The sequence below is a fragment of the Eschrichtius robustus genome, chromosome 4 (genome assembly GCF_028021215.1).
Source record: "Eschrichtius robustus isolate mEscRob2 chromosome 4, mEscRob2.pri, whole genome shotgun sequence".
Classification (NCBI taxonomy): domain Eukaryota; kingdom Metazoa; phylum Chordata; class Mammalia; order Artiodactyla; family Eschrichtiidae; genus Eschrichtius; species Eschrichtius robustus.
Genome location: NC_090827.1, coordinates 5,327,121 through 5,346,929, shown reverse-complemented (window position 1 = coordinate 5,346,929; position 19,809 = coordinate 5,327,121). Strand labels below are relative to the sequence as shown.

The 19,809-nt window shown below is 36.1% G+C and overlaps 1 protein-coding gene across 3 annotated transcripts in view; it reads left to right on the top strand.

Annotated features, from left to right (window-relative positions):
• Positions 1-19,809, top strand: part of FSTL5 (follistatin like 5) — a 706,899-nt gene that overhangs the window by 628,382 nt on the left and 58,708 nt on the right. The window lies entirely within an intron of this gene.

Below are 19,809 nucleotides of genomic sequence, written 5' to 3'. Positions count from 1 at the left end.
CCTGCTCTTTCTAAGACTGGCCATCTTGGACAGTCTACTAGAACTCAGTCTTACAACAATCAAGGGGCAGTGCAGGATTTATGCCCGGGCAGTCTGGCTCCAGTATCTCAGCCTTTGACTGTTAGGATCTGTGGCTTCTCAGCTCAAAGGAAACAAACTTAAAATAGTTCTGTGAGATAAGTATAATCTGTTAAATGGGAATAATAACTGTACATATCTCATAAAGTTATATTAAGGTTTATACCAAGTAATGCATACAAAGCATTTGTAGCAGAGTCTGGAATATAGAAGTGCTATTTACTATCAAAATTCTGACAGACAAAGGAGTCTAACCATTTCTTATATTTACAGAGATTTTTTTTTTCTTTTGCATCAATATTGGTTTGAATTTGAAGTAGTTGTTAGTCCCTCTAATGTTGATTCCTGACTAGACCCAAAAAAGTGTTAAGAAGTTCAAAATCAGGGCCTCTCATTCTAAGAGCTCTTAACAGCTTCACATGAATTCATCCACCCATCTATCCATTCTGTATACATTCATTAATTGCCTTTTATGAGATGTGTTTGGTATTACAAATAAAAGAATCAAAAGTGTTTCTATTAGAAAGCTCTGATATCTCCAGGGTTACAAATTTACAATGGATAATTAGTCCAGTGGTTCAGTTTCTAATATGAGAATGAACAGAAGAGTCATGAGTAGAAGGATGAATAACTGTCTTCTAGAAAATTCTAAGGCCTCCAGGGTTACACAGTTCCCTCTGCACCCAATCTAATGGTCCAGTATCTTCTGTGAAAACATACTTTTTCTGTCTATTTTGCTTCCTATGTGTCTGTCTTTGAGACTGCTTGATTTTTGACCAGGTTGATTTTACTTTGACTTCAGCTGCAACATAGGCCAGTGAATTATAGGCATTCAGTCAGGGATTATCAAGACTCTTTAGTTAGCATGTGTTAGCTACTAGATGTTCTTTCGGGAATAATCAGGCTGGTTTTTAAATTCAGTGTTCAAAATAGAAACCTACACTGACTGAATATGTAGTACCTACTAGATATTCAAAAGTGAGAAAAGTTAACACCATTTATTATTCATGTAACTTCCATCTTCAGACAATGAAGTAAAGTTTAAAATTAATAGAAAATATCAATAATGAAACATTCATGAAATGGTAAAAAATCACATCAATTATATTATTTTTCTAAGTGCCTATAATGCCTATAAAAGAGCAGAATGTAAAAGACATTATACAAGGTTAAAATATTAAAATAATTTTACAATATAATTATGATTGTGGATATTTTCAGATAAGAATCTAACACATTTTTAGAAGTTAGAAACTTGGGCTTCAGTCCAAATGGGTTTTCCTTGTGATCTTGTTATGAAAATAATAATTATGCTTTATTACTCCTTCTAGCCATTACTTATCCAAAGGTAATCATTATGTGGCTTTCTGTCACCATAAGTCAGTATTGCCTAATTTTGAATATTACAGAGATGGAAATATACAGTATTCACTGTCTGTGTCTGGCTACATGATAATTGTAAGGTCATTTTTTTTTTGCATAGAGCTAGTGTTATTCTTTTTTTTTTTTCGTTGCAGAAAAATTGATTACAGTTGATTCTCATTGTTTGTTGATTCTGTATTTAAAACTCACTCTCCTGAATTTATATAGAACCACACAACCAATACACATGGTGTTTTGCAGACACTCAGGGACTTGTGCAGAGTGGGGAGAAATGTATGACCTGAAGTACATGTTCCCAGCTCAGGTTGGACAAGGAGACACCCCAACTTTTTTGGTTCAGCTTTCATACTGTGAACAAGTGTTTTTTTCATGGTCTATTTACTATTGAGTTTTCAAGGACAATTTTGCTGTTTAAAACGGCCCGCAAGTGTCGTGTTGAAACGCTTGTGAAGGAAGGCCGTGGTGTGCCTAACGGTGGGCTTCATTCAGTCATGCGTCCTAACGCTGTATGGCCCTGAGTTCAATGTTACTGGTTTATTTTTTTAATATAAATTTATTTATGTATTTATTTTTGGCTGCGCTGGGTCTTCGTTGCTGCGCGCGGGCTTTCTCTAGTTGCGGCGAGCGGGGACTGCTGTTTGTTGTGGTGCACGGGCTTCTCATTGCAGTGGCTTCTCTTGTTGTGGAGCACAGGGTCTAGGCTCGCGGGCTCAGTAGTTGTGGCACGTGGGCTCAGTAGTTGTGGCTCGCGGGCTCTAGAGCGCAGGTTCAGTTAGTTGTGGCGCACGGGCTTAGTTGCTCTGCGGCATGTGGGATCTTCCTGGACCAGCCCTCGAACCCATTTCCCCTGCATTGGCAGGCGGATTCTTAACCACTGTGCCACCAGGGAAGTCCTCAATGTTACTGTTAATTAATTGACAATATGTATTAAATAACGTTTCTCTGTGCAGAAACACTCATGAAATTAGGTTATGTATTGATCAGATGATGAAAATCTTGTGACCAGAGACCGATAGGAACCTAACTATGCATTTCCTGCAGAAGCAGTGGTTCAGTGTTCAGAAATCCAGTGTTGTTGGTGACTTTATAGAACAAATGCCATTAATAATGAGAAGCAAATGTATTTTAAAATATCAGACTTTATTTATACATTAACAGTAGAAAGGATACATTCTGGAAGGAGATAATAGAAAGAAAAGGGAAATGTTGATAATTTGGTCAAAGTGAATGAGAATTTTCTGTAATATAATAAAGAATAATATATAGTATATGTATATAATAATATATATAATATATGTGTATATGTGTATATGTAATATATATTATATACTATATATATTTTTATATATTATTATATACATACACTATGTATTATTCTTTATTATACAACTTATAAAATATAATACAGTAAACTCTCAGATTTAGAAAGGACAATGAAACAAATGGAAAAAAAATCAATACCTGAATATATTAACATGACACAGCCACACATAAAGCCAAGAGGAAGATCTCAAAATAGGAGATAAAGTACTATGAGAATAGCAGCTATTTTCTTAATAGTGATAATGGACACCAAAAGAAAGTGAAATAATATTATTAAAGGACTAAGTGGAAATAAAATATACTCTGATATTACATGGTCAGTGGAAAAAAGTATATAATTTATTTACTGTATCAGATACAAAAAAATAGACTTTATCAACAAAATAAATTTAAACAAAGCTGAAACTGAAAACTATATGCTTCAGGAATAAGGAAAATTAAGCAGTTCAATTTGATGTATAGTGAGTGAGTAAACTGGTAAACATAGGATCTACTAAAATACTGTCAATAATAATGATATTCCCTGAATTTAAGTTTGAAATTTTTAAAAGAGTGAAAACACAGGACTAAAATAGCAAAAAGAAAATGTTTAAATATTGTACAACAATATGTAAGCAGGGGAAGGGCTGATATTATTTGAAATATATATATTAAGATTTCTTGTATTATTTAAGAATGGGAGTAAATACTGATTACCTATGCACATTAAGTATGTTTATTAATATTTCAAGAAGCTGTGTCTTAAATATTGTATTTATCTATGAAAAAATAGTATTAAATGAACAACTTACTCCTAAATACAATAGGAAAAGAAGAAATAAGAAAGAGAAAACAGTAAGAATGGAAAAATCAGAACAAAAAGCTTTAAACAAAATTATAGAATAAAATCAAATATGTTTATAATTACAATAACTGAGAATGGAGTAAAGTAATAGCTGATAATAAAAAGTAATGGACCGAATAATGAAAATCTAGCCATATGCAGATTATGAGACATACCCCAAAAATAAGAAAAAATAAAATTTGAAATTTAAGGACAGTTCCAGATAATTTAGCCATATACTAACAGCAAAACAAAAGAGCTGATGTAAGTGAGAAATATTTGATACTTCTGTTCTTGATAAATCAACAGACAAAATTAATACTATATGCAAATTGAACACTATTCATATGCTTGAACTAACAGATACATATATTAATTTTTGCATCCAGCAGTATTGAAATATACATTATTACTAAATATTTCACTTTCTAAACCTTTTCAATATCATTTCATATCACCGTTCAGCCTGCTTTAATTAAATACAACACACTGCATAGCTTATAAACAACAGAAATTTGTTTCTCAAGGTTCTGAGTGTGGAAAGTCCAACATCAAGGTGGCAGCATGATCATGACCTGGTGAGGGCCCTCTTTCTGGTTCAAAGCCATTGCCATCTCACTGTGTCTTCTCATGGGGGAAGGGGCAAGCGATCTCTGTCGGGTCTTTTTTATAAAAGCACTAATCCTACTCATGAGGGCTCCTTCATCATGACCTTATCACCTCCCAAATGCCCATCATCTGATACCATCATCTTTGAGGGTTAGGATTACAACACGTGAATTCTGGAGGGACACAAACCTTCAGACTATAGCATTCACTAAAGGGAACATTTTTGAAAATGAACACATGTTGGGTTATAAATTTAGCCTCAAGAAATATTAATGAAATCATTTCATACTGATTCTCTGACACAGTGCTAAGCTATCAAAAACTGCAAAGTAAATTTAAAATGTCAATATCAATAAAAAGTAATATTGATAATCATGATTAAACATGTTAAATCCAAGTAAGGCTGTCTTTGAAGGAATTTTGCTACTGTAATGGAAAAATAAATAAATAATAGATTGAAAATAAAACATTTAACTAGATAATTTTAGAATTTAGCTGAAGAAAATCACAATAGTGTAAATGAAAGAAGGAAAGTAAAAATATATGTAGATAAAGACACAATGAAATGAATATATAAAAGCTAAAAATTGATTTATTCAAAAAAGACTAATTAAAAGGCAACTGGGAATTTTGGCAAGAACAAGGACAAAAGTCATGGTTAATACTATTAGAATTGAATAAAAGAAGATAGCAAGAACCACAATCCTAGCAGAGAGTAAAAGGAACTAAGAAAGTATTAAGGTAAAAGTCATGGTAGTAAATTTGGAAATGTAGTGAGAAAGAACAAATTAAAGAGAAAATATAAGTTAATAACATATAATCCAAGAAGTAATCCAAAAGGAACACTTTTATGACAAATGAACTGATTTCAGAGTACTAAAACTGAAAATTCTGTCCCAGATGGAATTAGAGGTGAAAGTTCTTCCAAACTTTAAAGTAACATTTTAGCAAGCAATTTGATGAGATCTAGTAATTTAAAAATGTGTATTTTCACTGTGTTGATGGCTGACTTCCTGTTTTACCCCTTCTACCCACTGTATATACAGTCTCTGCATATTCTCAGATTGTCAGCTATCAAAAACAAATCTGAACCCTGTCTTCATGCATCTTGCCTCGTGCCACCATTTATCAGCCTTATTGCCTCATTTATCTATAGCTGCCTTCCATTAGGGGAATAGTAGGAACGGAGAGTAACATAACAGAGACTTCCCTATTGTAGGAAAAATATGGGCACTTAATCCTTGGATCAAAAAGGCAGTACTGTGTCATGGGTTTGCCCACACAACTCTGGGGAGGTATGGGATGGAATTGAATATTGCCCTTCTGTCAATAAAAAGAAAAATTTTGAATTATAGTGGTGCTTGAATACCTCCCTGGAAAGAAGTAGAGTGAAGTAGCAGCTGCAATGATTTGGGACGTTCTGCAAGGATCTATTCTATAGAAATTTAGAGACCAAATTAGTTTAGAAAATGAAAATTTCCATATTGGGTATATTCAGTCTAGCTATCTTTCTGAAAGGGACATTATTTTCTGAGACCTATTGTTGACTATAAATATCAACCTAAAATTTTAGGTATATACTCCATAAAAATATCTTTTAAAAAATTAAAGTTTTCTATCTTTGAATTTGTCTAAATTCTTTTTTTTTTTTGTAACCATGTATAATTTGAGTCTGTGAGCCTCTTTAGATGATGAAATTCCATAAGTCTACTAATTGTTGGCTGAAATAACACATCCCTATATTTGTCTTAACATGACCTTAGAGTATGTGACTTTTAATGCTTGAAAGAAAGTACATGCTTAAAGGTGAATTAGGAATATCCTAATGACTCTACTTTTATACTTGAAAATAGGCCATCTTTTAGAATTCTAAATTCCCTCAAAGTTTTTCCTAATTTAAAAACAACATGTAAATGATAGATTTAACAGATGTAGGTATTGAAACTTATGCTTTATAAATTAATAATCCAATTAATTCAAGTTTTAAAACTATTTAAGGAAAGAATATTTCTAGCTACTTAAAAAAAATAAAACTACTTCATTTGTGATTTAAAGCTTTATTTATATCCAAGGACAGAGTACACTCCAAGTCACCTGCAAAGTGCAAAGTTAGTTTTGTGAAAAGTAAAGCATCCTTTCTCAATTTGATACCTTTTCTCAACAGAGGCTGACTCAAGTCAGCCTTTTTTGTATCCAAATGAAGTTATACTTCCTGATTGTGTGCTGTACCTCTGTTTATTTCTTTCTTTTTAGCCTAAGTATATTATACAGTGGCAACTAAGAATAATAATTATAATCAAAATTTGGTTAATCATCTCCAAAATATGATAGAAACTAGTATAGAATTTTTTATAGGGTGGACAGAGATGGAACAGAGAAGTCCAAAACCAAATTGCCTTCTTTTTGAACAGAAAAAAAAGTAGAAAAAAAAAAGAGAGAAAAAAAGAACAGTAAACTTATTTACTCTTTCAAGTTTTCTTTTTCAGTCCAACTAAAGTGGATCCCTAGTGTTTTATACTGACCTTATCTAAGAAATCATCTTTCTGACTTTCTTTTTTTCTTTTGTATATATTTGAATGTGAGAATTGGTATTAAATGTGTAATTGTAGCACGAAACATTTTAAAAACTTGAACATTTTTACATTTTACTCTTAAAATGACAAATGTTTTCTTGACAACATGTTTTACAAACCTCATGAAAAATTCTCACCATAGGGGTATATTTGTTTTCAGTGGATACATTAATATCACTTCTATGTGCAGCTTAAAAATAAAAGGTCACACATTTTTAATGGAATCTATCACCTTGGTGTTGCTCTAAACGTCAAACGCTTATTACTTTTCTTGCCATTAATACTTTTTTGTAAGAATGGCATGCAGGTGATATTTTCCTGCATAGAAGATGAACTAGTAAACAACTGACCTCATTTTGTCTTCTGTGGAGGAAAATCAGGTTCTGCTTGGATGCAGAAGTGGCTTATTGTAACACATCGGGTATTCTTAAGTGTCATCAGCAGTCTCCTCTAGCCGTTAGCACATTATCCTGAGAATCTACATCATTAGTTTAAATTAGGTTCACTTAATTAGCCAGCTGGTATTCTCCTTGTCAGACTGATAAACAAGCCGTGTTTCACTGCTCCTTCATGTCAAGGCTAAACTCCAAGTTCAGTGTATCTTTGTTGCTCTTCTCACCACTTTGCTCTGACAAAATAACCCATCTTTATATAAGTTGACACAACTGGTCCATAACCAGTGTAGCATCAGTTTTAAATTATTCGTAGTTGGTGCACCCCCTCAAGGAATACTGATAAAAAAGACTTTAACATCTTTACTGCAGTGTAATTCTTTAAAATGGTGTGTTAGTTTCTGCTTTATAACAAAGTGAGTCAGCTATACATATACATATATCCCCATATCCCCTCCCTCTTGCGTCTCCCTCCCACCATCCCTATCCCACCCCTCTAGATGGTCACAAAGCACCAAGCTGATCTCCCTGTGCCATGCGGCTGCTTCCCACTAGCTATCTATTTTACATTTGGTAGTGTATATATGTCCATGCCACTCTCTCACTTTGTCCCAGCTTACCCTTCCCCTTCCCTATGTCCTCAAATACATTCTCCATGTCTGCATCTTTATTCCTATCCTGCCCCTAGGTTCTTCAGAAGCTTTTTTTTTATTTTTTAGATTCCATATATATGTGTTAGCATATGGTATTTGTTTTTCTCTTTCTGACTTACTTCACTCTGTATGACAGACTCTAGGTCCACCCACCTCACTACAAATAACACAATTTTGTTTCTTTTTATGGCTGAGTAATATTCCATTGTATATATGTGTCACATCTTCTTTATCCATTCATCTATCGATGGACACTTAGGTTGCTTCCATGTCCTGGCTATTGTAACTAGCGCTGCAATGAACATTGTGGTACATGACTCTTTTTGAATTATGGTTTTCTCAGGGTATAAGCCCAGTAGTGGGATTGCTGGGTAATATGGTAGTTCTATTTTCAGTTTTTAAAGGAACCTCCATACTGTTCTCCACAGTGGCTGTATCAATTTGCATTCCCACCAACAGTGCAAGAGGGTTCCCTTTTCTCCACACCTTCTCCAGCATTTATTGTTTGTAGATTTTTTGATGATGGCCATTCTGACTAGTATGAGGTGATACCACAGTGTAGTTTTCATTTGCATTTCTCTAATGCTTAGAGATGTTGAGCATCCTTTCATGTGTTTGTTGGCAGTCTGTATATCTTGTTTGGAGAAATGTCTATTTAGAACTTCTGCCCATTTTTGGATTGGGCCTTTTTTTTATATTGAGTTGAATGAGCTGCTTGTAAATTTTGGAGATTAATCCTTTGTCAGTTGCTTCATTTGCAAATGTTTTCTCCCATTCTGAGGGCTGTCTTTTCACCTTGTTTCTGTTTTCCTTTGCTGTGCAAAAGCTTTTAAGGTTCATTAGGCCCCATTTGTTTATTTTTATTTTTATTTCCATTTCTCTAGGAGGTGGGTCAAAAGGATCTTGCTGTGATTTATGTCATAGAGTGTTCTGCCTAAGTTTTCCTCTAAGAGTTTTAGAGTGGCTGGCCTTACATTTAGGTCTTTAATCCATTTTGAGTTTATTTTTGTGTAGGGTGTTAGGGAGTGTTCTAATTTCATCCTTTTACATGTAGCTGTCATATTTTCTCAGCACCACTTATTGAAGAGGCTGTCTTTTCTCCATTGTACATTCTTGCCTCCTTTATCAAAAATAAGGTGACCATATGTGTGTGGGTTTATCTCTGGGTTTTCTATCCTGTTCCATTGATCTATATTTCTGTTTTTGTGCCAGGATCATACTGTCTTGATTACTGTCGCTTTGTAGTATAGTCTGAAGTCAGGGAGCCTGATTCCTCCAGCTCCTTTTTTCTTTCTCAAGTTTGCTTTGGCTATTCGGGGTCTTTTGTGTTTCCAAACAAATTGTGAAGTTTTTTGTTCTAGTTCTGTGAAAAATGCCAGTGGTAGTTTGATAGGGATTGCATTGAATCTGTAGATTGCCTTGGGTAGTATAGTCATTTTCACAATGTTGATTCTTCCAATCCAATAACATGGTATATCTCTCCATCTCTTTGTATCATCTTTAATTTATTTCATTAGTGTCTTACAGTTTTCTGCATACAGGTCTTTTGTCTCCTTTGGTAGATTTATTCCTAGGTATTTTATTCTTTTTGTTGCAGTGCTAAATAGGAGTGTTTCCTTAATTTCTCTTTCAGATTTTTCATCAATAGTGTATAGGAATGCAAGAGATTTCTGTGCATTAATTTTGTATCCTGCTACTTTACCAAACTCATTGATTGGCTCTAGTAGTTTTCTGGTAGCATCTTTAGGATTCTCTATGTATAGTATCATGTCATCTGCAAACAATGACAGCTTTAATTCTTCTTTTCTGATTTGGATTCCTTTTATTTCTTTTACTTCTCTCATTGCTGTGGCTAAAACTTCCAAAACTATGTTGAATAATAGTGGTGAGAGTGGACAACCTTGTCCAGTTCCTAATCTTAGTGGAAATGGTTTCAGTTTTTTACCATTTAGAATGATGTTGGCTGTGGGTTTTTCATATATGGCCTTTATTATGTTGAGGTAAGTTCCCTCTATGCCTACTTTCTGGAGGGTTTTTATCAGAAATGAGTGTTGAATTTTGTTGAAAGATTTTTCTGCATCTATTGAGATGATCATATGGTTTTTCTGCTTCAGTTTTTTAAAATGGTGTATCACATTGATTGATTTGCGTATATTGAAGAATACTTGCATTCCTGGGATAAACCCCACTTGATCATAGTGCATGACGATTTTAGTGTGCTATTGGATTCTGTTTGCTAGTATTTTTTTAAGGATTTTTGCATCTATGTTCATCAGTGATATTGGCCTGTAGTTTTCTTTTTCTGTGACATATTTGTCTGGTTTTGGTATTAGGGTGATGGTGACCTCGTAGAATGAGTTTGGGAGTGTTCCTCCCTCTGCTATATTTTGGAAGAGTTTGAGAAGGATAGGTATTATCTCTTCTCTAAATGTTTGATAGAATTCGCCAGTGAATCCCTCCGGTCCTGCGCTTTTGTTTGTTGAAAGATTTTTAATCACAGTCTCAATTTCAGTGCTTGTGATTGGTCTGTTTATATTTCCTATTTCTTCCTGGTTCCATCTCAGAAGGTTGTGCTTTTCTAAGAATCTGTCCATTTCTTCCAGGTTTTCCATTTTATTGGCATATAGTTGCTTGTAGTAATCTCTCATGAACCTTTGTATTACTGCAGTGTCAGTTGTTACTTCTCCTTTTTCATTTCTAATTCTGTTGATTTGAGTCTTCTCCCTTTTTTTCTTGATGAGTCTGGCTAATGGTTTATCAATTTTGTTTATCTTCTCAAAGAACCAGCTTTTAGTTTCATTGATCTTTGCTATCGTTGCCTTCATTTCTTTTTCATTTATTTCTGATGTGATTTTTATGATTTCTTTCCTTTTGCTAACTTTGTGGGTTTTTTGTTCTTCTTTCTCTGATTGCTTTAAGTGTAAAGTTAGCTTGTTTATTGGAGGTGTTTCTTGTTTCCTGAGGTAAGATTGTATTGCTATAAACTTACCTCTTAGAACTGTTTTTGCTGCATCCCATAGGTTTTGGGTTGTTGTGTTTTCATTTTCATTTGTTTCTAGGTATTTTTTGACTTCCTCTTTGATTTCTTCAGTGATCTCTTGGTTATTTAGTAGTGTATTGTTTAGCCTCCATGTGTTTGTATTTTTTATAGAGTTTTTCCTATATTTGATATCTAGTCTCATAACATTGTGGTAGGAAAAGATACTTGATACAATTTCAATTTTCTTAAATTTACCAAGGCTTGATTTCTGACCCAAGATATGATCTATCCTGGAGAACGTTCCATGAGCACTTCAGAAGAAAGTGTATTCTGTTGTTTTCAGATGGAATGTCCTATAAATATCAATTAAGTCCATCTTGTTTAATGTATCATTTAAAGCTTGTGTTTCCTTATTTATTTTCATTTTGGATGATCTGTCCATTGGTGAAAGCGGGATGTTAAAGTCCCCTACTATGATTATATTACTGTGAATTTCCCTTTTTATGGCTGTTTGCATTTGCCTTATGTATTGAGGTGGTCCTATGTTAGGTGCATAACTATTTACAATTGTTATATCTGCTTCTTGGTTTGATCCCTTGATCATTATGTAGTGTCCTTCTTTGTCTCTTGTAATAGTCTTTACTTTAAAGTGTATTTTATCTGGTATGAGGATTGCTACTCCACCTTTCTTTTGATTTCCATTTGCATGGAATGTCTTTTTCCATCCCCTCACTTTCAGTCTGTATGTGTCCCTAGGTCTGAAGTGGGTCTCTTGTAGACAGCATATATATGGGTCTTGTTTTTGTATCCATTCAGCCAGTGTATGTCTTTTGGTTGGAGCATTTAATCCATTTACATTTAAGGTAGTCATCAATATGTATGTTCCTATTAGCATTTTCTTAATTGTTTTGGGTTTATTATTGTAGGTCTTTTCCTTCTCTTGTGTTTCCTGCCTAGAGAAGATCCTGTAGCATTTGTTGTAAAGCTGGTTTGGTGGTGCTGAATTCTCTCAGCTTTTACTTGTTTGAAAATTTTTTAATTTCACCATAAAATCTGAATGAGATCCTGGCTGGGCAGAGTAATCTTGGTTGTAGGTTTTTTCCCTTTCATCACTTTAAATATGTCCTGCCACTCCCTTCTGGCTTGCAGAGTTTCTGCTGAAAGATCAGCTGTTAACCTTATGGGGATTGCCTTGTATGTTATTTGTTGTTTTTACCTTGCTGCTTTTAATATTTTTTCTTTGTATTTAACTTTTGATAGTTTGATCAATATGTGTCTTGTCGTGTTTCTCCTTGGATTTGTCCTGTATGGGACTCTCTGCACTTCCTGGACTTGATTGACTATTTCCTTTCCTGTGTTAGGGAAGTTTTCAATTATAATCTCTTCAAATTTTTTCTCAGTCCCTTTTTTTTTCTCTTCTTCTTCTGGGACCCCTATAATTTCAATTTCAGTGCGTTTAATGTTGTCCCAGAGGTCTCTGACACTGTCCTCAATACTTTTCATTCTTTTTTCTTTATTCTGCTCTGTGGTAGTTATTTCCACTATTTTATCTTCCAGGTCACTTATACATTCTTCTGCCTCAGTTATTCTGCTATTGATTCCTTCTAGAGTATTTTAAATTTCATTTATTGTGTTTTTCATCACTGTTTGTTTGCTCTTTAGTTCTTCTAAGTCCTTGTTAAACATTTCTTGTATTTTCTCCATTCTATTTCCAAGATTTTGGATCATCTTTACTATCATTACTCTGAATTATTTTTCAGGTAGACTGCCTATTTCCTTTTCATTGGTTTGGTCTGGTGGGTTTTTGCCTTGCTCCTTCATCTGCTGTGTGTTTCTTTGTCTTCTCACTTTGCTTAACTTACTGTGTTTGAGGTTTCCTTTTCACAGGCTGCAGGTTCATAATTCCCATTGTTTTTGGTGTCTGCCCCCAGTGGCTAAGGTTGGTTCAGTGGGTTGTGTAGGCTTCCTGGTGGAGGGGACTGGTGCCTGTGTTCTGGTGGATGAGGCTGGATCTTGTCTTTCTGGTGGGCAGGACTGCGTCTGGTGTTGTGTTTGGGGGTGTCTGTGACATTATTATGATTTTAGGCAGCCTCTCTCTAATGGGTGGAGTTGGTTCCTGTCTTGCTAGTTGTTTGTCATAGGGTGTACAGCACTGTAGCTTGCTGGTCATTGAGCAGACCTGGGTCTTAGCATTGAGATGGAGATCTCTGGGGAGCTTTTGCTGTTTGATATTACATGGGGCTGGGAGGTCTTTGGTGGACCAATATCCTGAACTTGGCTCTCCCACCTCAGAAGCTCAGGTCTGACACCTGGCCAGAGCACCAAGACCCTGTCAGCCACACGGCTCAGAAAAAAAGGGACATAAAAAGAAAGGAAGAAAAAAAGAAAATAAAGTTATTAAAATAAAAAATTAAAAAATATATTAAAAATTCAAATATTAAAAATAATTAAAAAAAGAAAAAAAAAAGAGAAAGAAAGAAAGATGAAAGCAACCAAACCAAAAAACAAATCCACCAATGATAACACTCACTAAAAACTATACTAAGAAAAAAAAAAAAGGACCGACCATATCCATATCCTAGGACAGATGGTAAAAAGCAAAGCTATAGTGACAAAATCACACAAAGAAGCATACATATAAACACTCACAAAAAGAGAAAAAGGAAAAAAAAATATGTATATCTATATATTAAAAAAAAAAAGGAAGAGAGCAACCAAATCAATAAACAAATTTACCAATGATAATAACCTCTAAATTCTAAACCAAGATAAACATAAGACCAGAAACAAATGAGATGCAGAAAGCAAACCCCAAGTCTAAAGTTGCTCCCAAAGTTCATCGCCTCAGTTTTTGGACTGATTCATTGTCTATTCAGGTATTCCAGAGATACACGGTACATCAAGTTGATTAAGGAGATTTAATCCGCTACTCCTGAGGCTGCATGGAGAGATTTCCCTTTCTCTTCTTTGTTCACACAGCTCCTGGGGTTCAGCTTTGGATTTGAAACCGCCTCTGCGTGTAGGTCACCTGAGGGTGTCTGTTCTTCGCTCAGACAGAACGGAGTTAAAGGAGCAGCTGCTTCGGGGGCTCTGGCTCACTCAGGTGGGGGGAGGGAGCGGTACGGAGGAGGCGGGGCGAGCCTGCGGCGTCAGAGGCGTCGTGACGTTGCAGCAGCGTGAGGCGTGCCGTGCGTTCTCCCGGGGAAGTTGTCCCTGGATCACGGGAGCCTGGTGGTGGCGGGCTGCACAGGCTCCCGGGAGGGGCGGTGTGGAGAGTAACCTGTGCTCGCACACAGGCTTCTTGGTGGCGTCAGCAGCAGCCTTAGCGTCTCATGCCCGGCTCTGGGGTCCGCGCTGATGGCCGCGGCTCGCGCCCATCTCTGGAGCTCGTTTAGGCAGTGCTCTGAATCCCCTCTCCTCACGCGCCAGGAAACAAAGAGGTAAGAAAACGTTTCCTGCCTCTTCGACAGCTCCAGACTTTTTCCCGGACTCCCTCCCGGCTAGCTGTGGCGCACTAGCCCCTTCAGGCTGTGTTCACGCCGCCAACCCCAGTCCTCTCCCTGCGATCCGATTGAAGCCCAAGCCTCAGCTCCCAGGCCCGCCGGCCCCAGCGGGGGAGCAGAGAAGCCTCTCAGGCTGGTGAGTGCTGGTCCCAGCCGATCCTCTGTGCGGGAATCTCTCCGCTTTGCCCTCCGCACCCCTGTGGCTGCTCTCTCCTCCGTGGCTCCGAAGCTCCCCCCTCTTCCACCCGCAGTCTCCGCCCGTGAAGGGGCTCCTAGTGTGTGGACACCTTTCCTCCTTCACAACTCCCTCCCACTGGTGTAGGCCCCATCCCTATTCTTTTGTCTCTGTTATTTCTGTTTTCTTTTGCCCTACCCAGGTACGTGGGGAGTTTCTTGCCTTTTGGGAGGTCTGACGTTTTCTGCCAGCGTTCAGTAGGTGTTCTGTAGGGGCTGTTCCACATGTAGATGTATTTCTAATGTATTTATGGGGAGGAAGGTGATCTCCGCGTCTTACTCCTCCGTCATCTTGAAGGTCTCTAATACTGATAAATTTGTATCACAATAGGTATGTTGGGATTATGAGGGAGTTAAAATTTATAGATCTACAAAGAAAAAAAAAGAACTCATAGTATAAGTAAATTGTATCCTTATTCAATGTTTGAAACAATGTTTTAAAATATTAAAGAAAAACTATCAATATCTTTATAAAGCTACAACAGATAAAAACTTTTTGTTATTACATTATGTAGTATATTTTACACATTTTTACAAAGGAATAGGATAAGAAGATAATTCATCATGATAATATAACACTGAAAATGGTACTTACATGGGAAAATAAGAAATACGATTCTAGGATCTGAATATTTAGACTACTATTAATTACAATAACAAAATATTAAGTTATTTGAAAGATTTTTCTGAATATGTCTCATAAATCAATAAATCTTTGGAAGAAGGTTTGTGGCTTAATTATCTGAATATCACCAGGCCAAGCAACGGCTACTGTGTACAGAAAATTACAGTGTTTATGGGATGGAGAGAAATTTCCAAACTATAGTATCAGAAAATTTTATTTAAACAAAATCTCACAGAATCATTCAATAGATCAAAAGTGAGCCTCTTTTTCTATTATGGGAGAGTTCAAAGCACCTGCTGTGAATAAGGTTCATTTCTGTAAGCTTCTCAAGGCAAAGTTTGAAAGCAATTTTTCTAGCAAAATAATATTGGTAGTCAAATGCAAATTATACTAAGTACTAATTGAGCATTCTATGCACATAAGGTAATTTTGAGGTGAAAGATAAGCATATGTGCAGTGCTTTTTCCCAATAACATATTCTTGAACATTACATATTGATTTACATCATCTTTCTTGATAAATGCTCGACGGCTGCAGAAACAAAAAATATTTACACTAATGGTCTCCAAACGAAATGTATGCAACACAAGGGCAATGAAAGATGACTAGTTGTGGGAAGGGAATCCCAAGACATCGTTTATTTTTATTTTTATCTTAAAAAAATCATATTACATTTTATAAATATTTAACATATGGGCCAAAGTTGGAGACCTGAATTTATCTGTATATTGGATGGTGGGCATGAAGTTATTTTGAGAGGAGAGTGAGAATTTTATAGTCTGGAGGGATGGACATTGGTACCCTTAGTCTTTTGTTTACTTTTATCTATACAAATGGGATAGCAATAGTGCACACGTCAACAGAACAACTGTCAAGAAGATTAAAAAAATAATTTGTATTTGTAATATATTTAGAGAAAAACTTTGTTCATAACAAGCCTAGTGCAGAGTGTAGTTGTTTTTGTTATATAAAGTAATAATCATGATCTTAATACCTTTTGTCATGTTGTTCAATTTTGCAATTTGCTTTTCCCAATGAAGTAGATGTAGATGTTCATTAATTATATATTGAATACTACAATTTATATGGTACTGTTCTAAGTGCATAAGTGATACCATTGAGCTAAACAAACACAAAAGGCCTGCCTTCTTGGAGCCTAGAGCCCACTGGATAGAGACAGACAACAAAAAATAAGAATACTAAAAATGATATGTAAATTCTACAAAATGGAAAGTGGTCAGTGCCACTGGAAAAGGTAAAATGGCAGAGCAGACCACGTGGGATTGGGAAAGTTAAAGATGAAGGACAGGCTGGTTACAGTATTAAATAGAGTGGCCATGCTGGCCTCACCCACAAGGTGAGTTCTCAGCAAAGGTGTCCAAGAAGTAGACACTGGGTTATCTGGGGAAGACGGTTGGTTCTGGGGAAAAGCCTCCAAAAAGTAGAAGTGTGATTGGCATGTTGGATGAACAGCAAGGAAGCCAGAGAATCTGGATTGGAGCCATTGGGGGAGCCTGGAGGGTGAAAGATCTGAGAAAGAAGACCAGGATCGACAGGTCATTATAAGGGCTTTTGGCTTTTACTCTGAGGGAAATGAGAAGACATTGTGTTTTGAGCAAATTGGTGCCATGATCTGCCTAATGCTCACCAGAAAAGAAAAGAAAACAAATCACTCTGACAAATCTGTCGAGAAAGTGGACGAGTAGAAAATTGAAAGGTGGAAACCAGGAGATGAGGTTGGAGGTGATAGAGGCCGCCTGTGTGGTCTGAGCAGGGCAGGAGCTGCGAAGGGCTCAGCGTTTGGAAGGCAGGTCCAGCCGGGGCGTGAGGATGGGAAGTAGAGGAGAAAGAGGGTCATCAAGGATAATAGACACTATGCAGTCTTTTTCAAAAATAAGATCTGTTTTATAACACAGGCTTACAGGCTTACTTGCGGCAAGAATTTCTTGTGTGTGTCAAATATAGTGCCTTTCTCTTTTTCAGAAGCTAATGGTCTAAATTGAACGTTTAGAGTAATTTCCAAAGTAGACCAGCAGATATTTTATAAAAGTCAACACCTGTAATTTATCCCTTTCAAACGTTGGCCATTTAAGTAGGAAAATTTCTGTTTTTTGACTGAAAACTGGGTTATGGAAAGATGAACCTGAATACGGTTGTTTGCACATATTTTTGTCATTGTTGTATGATTTCCTTGCTGAAAACCATGTCAACATTTCCTCCGTTAAACGTGTTGTATCTGCACACTTGAAAACTTGTAAATATATTTTTTCTTTCTAATTCTGAGGTTGTTTTGAAAATTGATATTTTCTTCCTTCAAAAACGTATATCTTCACTTTTTTGAAGGAATTTAATTGTGAACTGCCTTCTGACACCTCTTGAAATATATTCTCATAAGTTAACTTTAAAAAATACACTCCTATGTGTCAAATTGCTAGCCAGTGGGAACCTGCTGTGTAGCACAGGGAGCTCAGCTTGGTGCTCTGTGATGACCTAGCGGCGTGGGATGGGAGGGGTGGAAGGGAGACGCAAGAGGGAGGGGATATAGGTATACATATCGCTGATTCACTCTTTTGTACAGCATAAACTAACACAACATTGTAAAGCAACTATACCCCAATTTAAAAAAAATAAGATAAATAAAAAAAAGTCTCTGTCCTGCCATTTATAAAAGAAAATGTTTATACTTTAAGGCTCAATTAAAGCATCACTTCCTCTTCTCCCCCATCCTGCTCTGTACTTCTTCCTCTGAGCTTCCAAGGCATTTGGCCCTTATTTTTATTTTGTGACACGCATCAGCTTATTTTAAATTCTTCTTTCACCCTCTCACCTATAAACTCTTCCAGGACAGAGACTGTGCTTATTAAAGTAAATAACCTCTTCTAGTTTCTTCATTTGCTAAATAAGGGCATTACATCTCCAAAACACTATAATGCTGTCATGAAAATACTCTAGTTCAGTTAGTTTTTCTAATAGTAGGAGCAGTGGTATTTCCATTATGTTTAACATTCATCAGGCATACCTGAGCACTTTATATTTACTATCTCACCCAATATTTACAACGACCCTTTGAAGTAGGTGTTATTACTGTCTCCATTTTATTATAGAGGAAACTGAGCCACAAAAAGTGTTAGTAAATTCCCGTTATTATTATTAGTATTATTATTTAATTTAAGTGAAGACACTAAGTTTTGAAGTCAGCTTCAGAATACATGCTCATAAGCATGGTGTATACTGCCTCTCAGTGATTTTCCCCTGGGATTGTACTGCTTATACAAATGATACTGCATATATTTGAGTCCCATGGGTTTCTCTTCACCCTCCAAACAAAAAAAACCCAAAAGAATATTTCTTATCTATGAAGCATAAATAAGAGGGCAACATATCCACACATTGTCAGGAATGAAACTGTCAACTAGGAGGAATGGTCTTTCATAGGTAGGGAGGTTCCCACTTTGGGAAAGAGCACAGACCCAAATCCCAGGCTTGCTGTTCACTGGCTGGATGACTACTGGTAAGATAAGTGTCTCAGTTTCCTTATCACATTTTATGGGGCATTAACAGAACCTATGGATTGTGGTATGTCCTTACAAGATAATATTTAGGAAGGGCCAAGTGAAAAGAAAAGAAATTTATAAGAGCTGGCAAACTGAAAATTTTTATTCAAATTGTTCCCTACTTTATAAAGTTATCTAAGGATCTTTGCTATTTTTATAACCATATCCTAACAATTGATTAACAATGAGGTCTTTTTGTTATTGCCTATTGAATTATTTTATCTTTAACATTTTAAATGCCTAAAGATTATTCCATGTTAAGTTGTATGCAAAATAGGCTATTATAATCATACATAGATCAGGTTTAACATATAAAGGGGGAAATATGAAACATCAAAGGAGTCTTACTGCTCTGCTATTAGTGTAATGATTAATGATGGCTCTTTTGCTATATACCCGTTGAAATTATTGATCAGTGCATGAAGAATCGAAATGAAACATCTGGCATTCCCTTGAGTACGATTCACCAAATAGCAGACTAGCTATTCCTCAAGCAATAGAACCATATAGTTACCCCAAATAACATCAGGTCTCGGGAGAGTTATTCTAGGTTTGTGCAGCAATTCAAGACTATCACGGAGAATTCAGTCTCTTTTCATATTTCTCCTGCTAAATCCTCAAAGTGGTGGTTTTTCCTTCTTAAGCTTATTGTTTCATGACCTCAAGATGGCTTTAGAAATGGAGGCTTAATATCCTCATCTGACAGCATTCAAAGCAGGAAGAAGGAGAAAGTGTGATGCTTGGACATCTCCTCCTGCTATTGTCTCTTTCGATGGAAATGCTTCACTCTCAGAAATCATTCATCATCTTAATCTTTACGATGTGTAAACTAGGATATGCCATGTGACTACCCCTCACCTCTAGAGAGTCTGGGAAATTTCACACTTGTCAAAGGGGAATAAGATTAGTCATTGGCTTAAATCTCTGCTGGTCCTCAGGTGGGCTACCTTCCCTGAGAACATCACTGCCCACCTGAACCCAAAATGTTATTGTGGCTCTGTTAGCCAGAAAGAAAGGGGTGAGGACACTAATACAGAAATGCTTAAATAGGTCTTTTCAGAAATCCAGTAATTAATTCT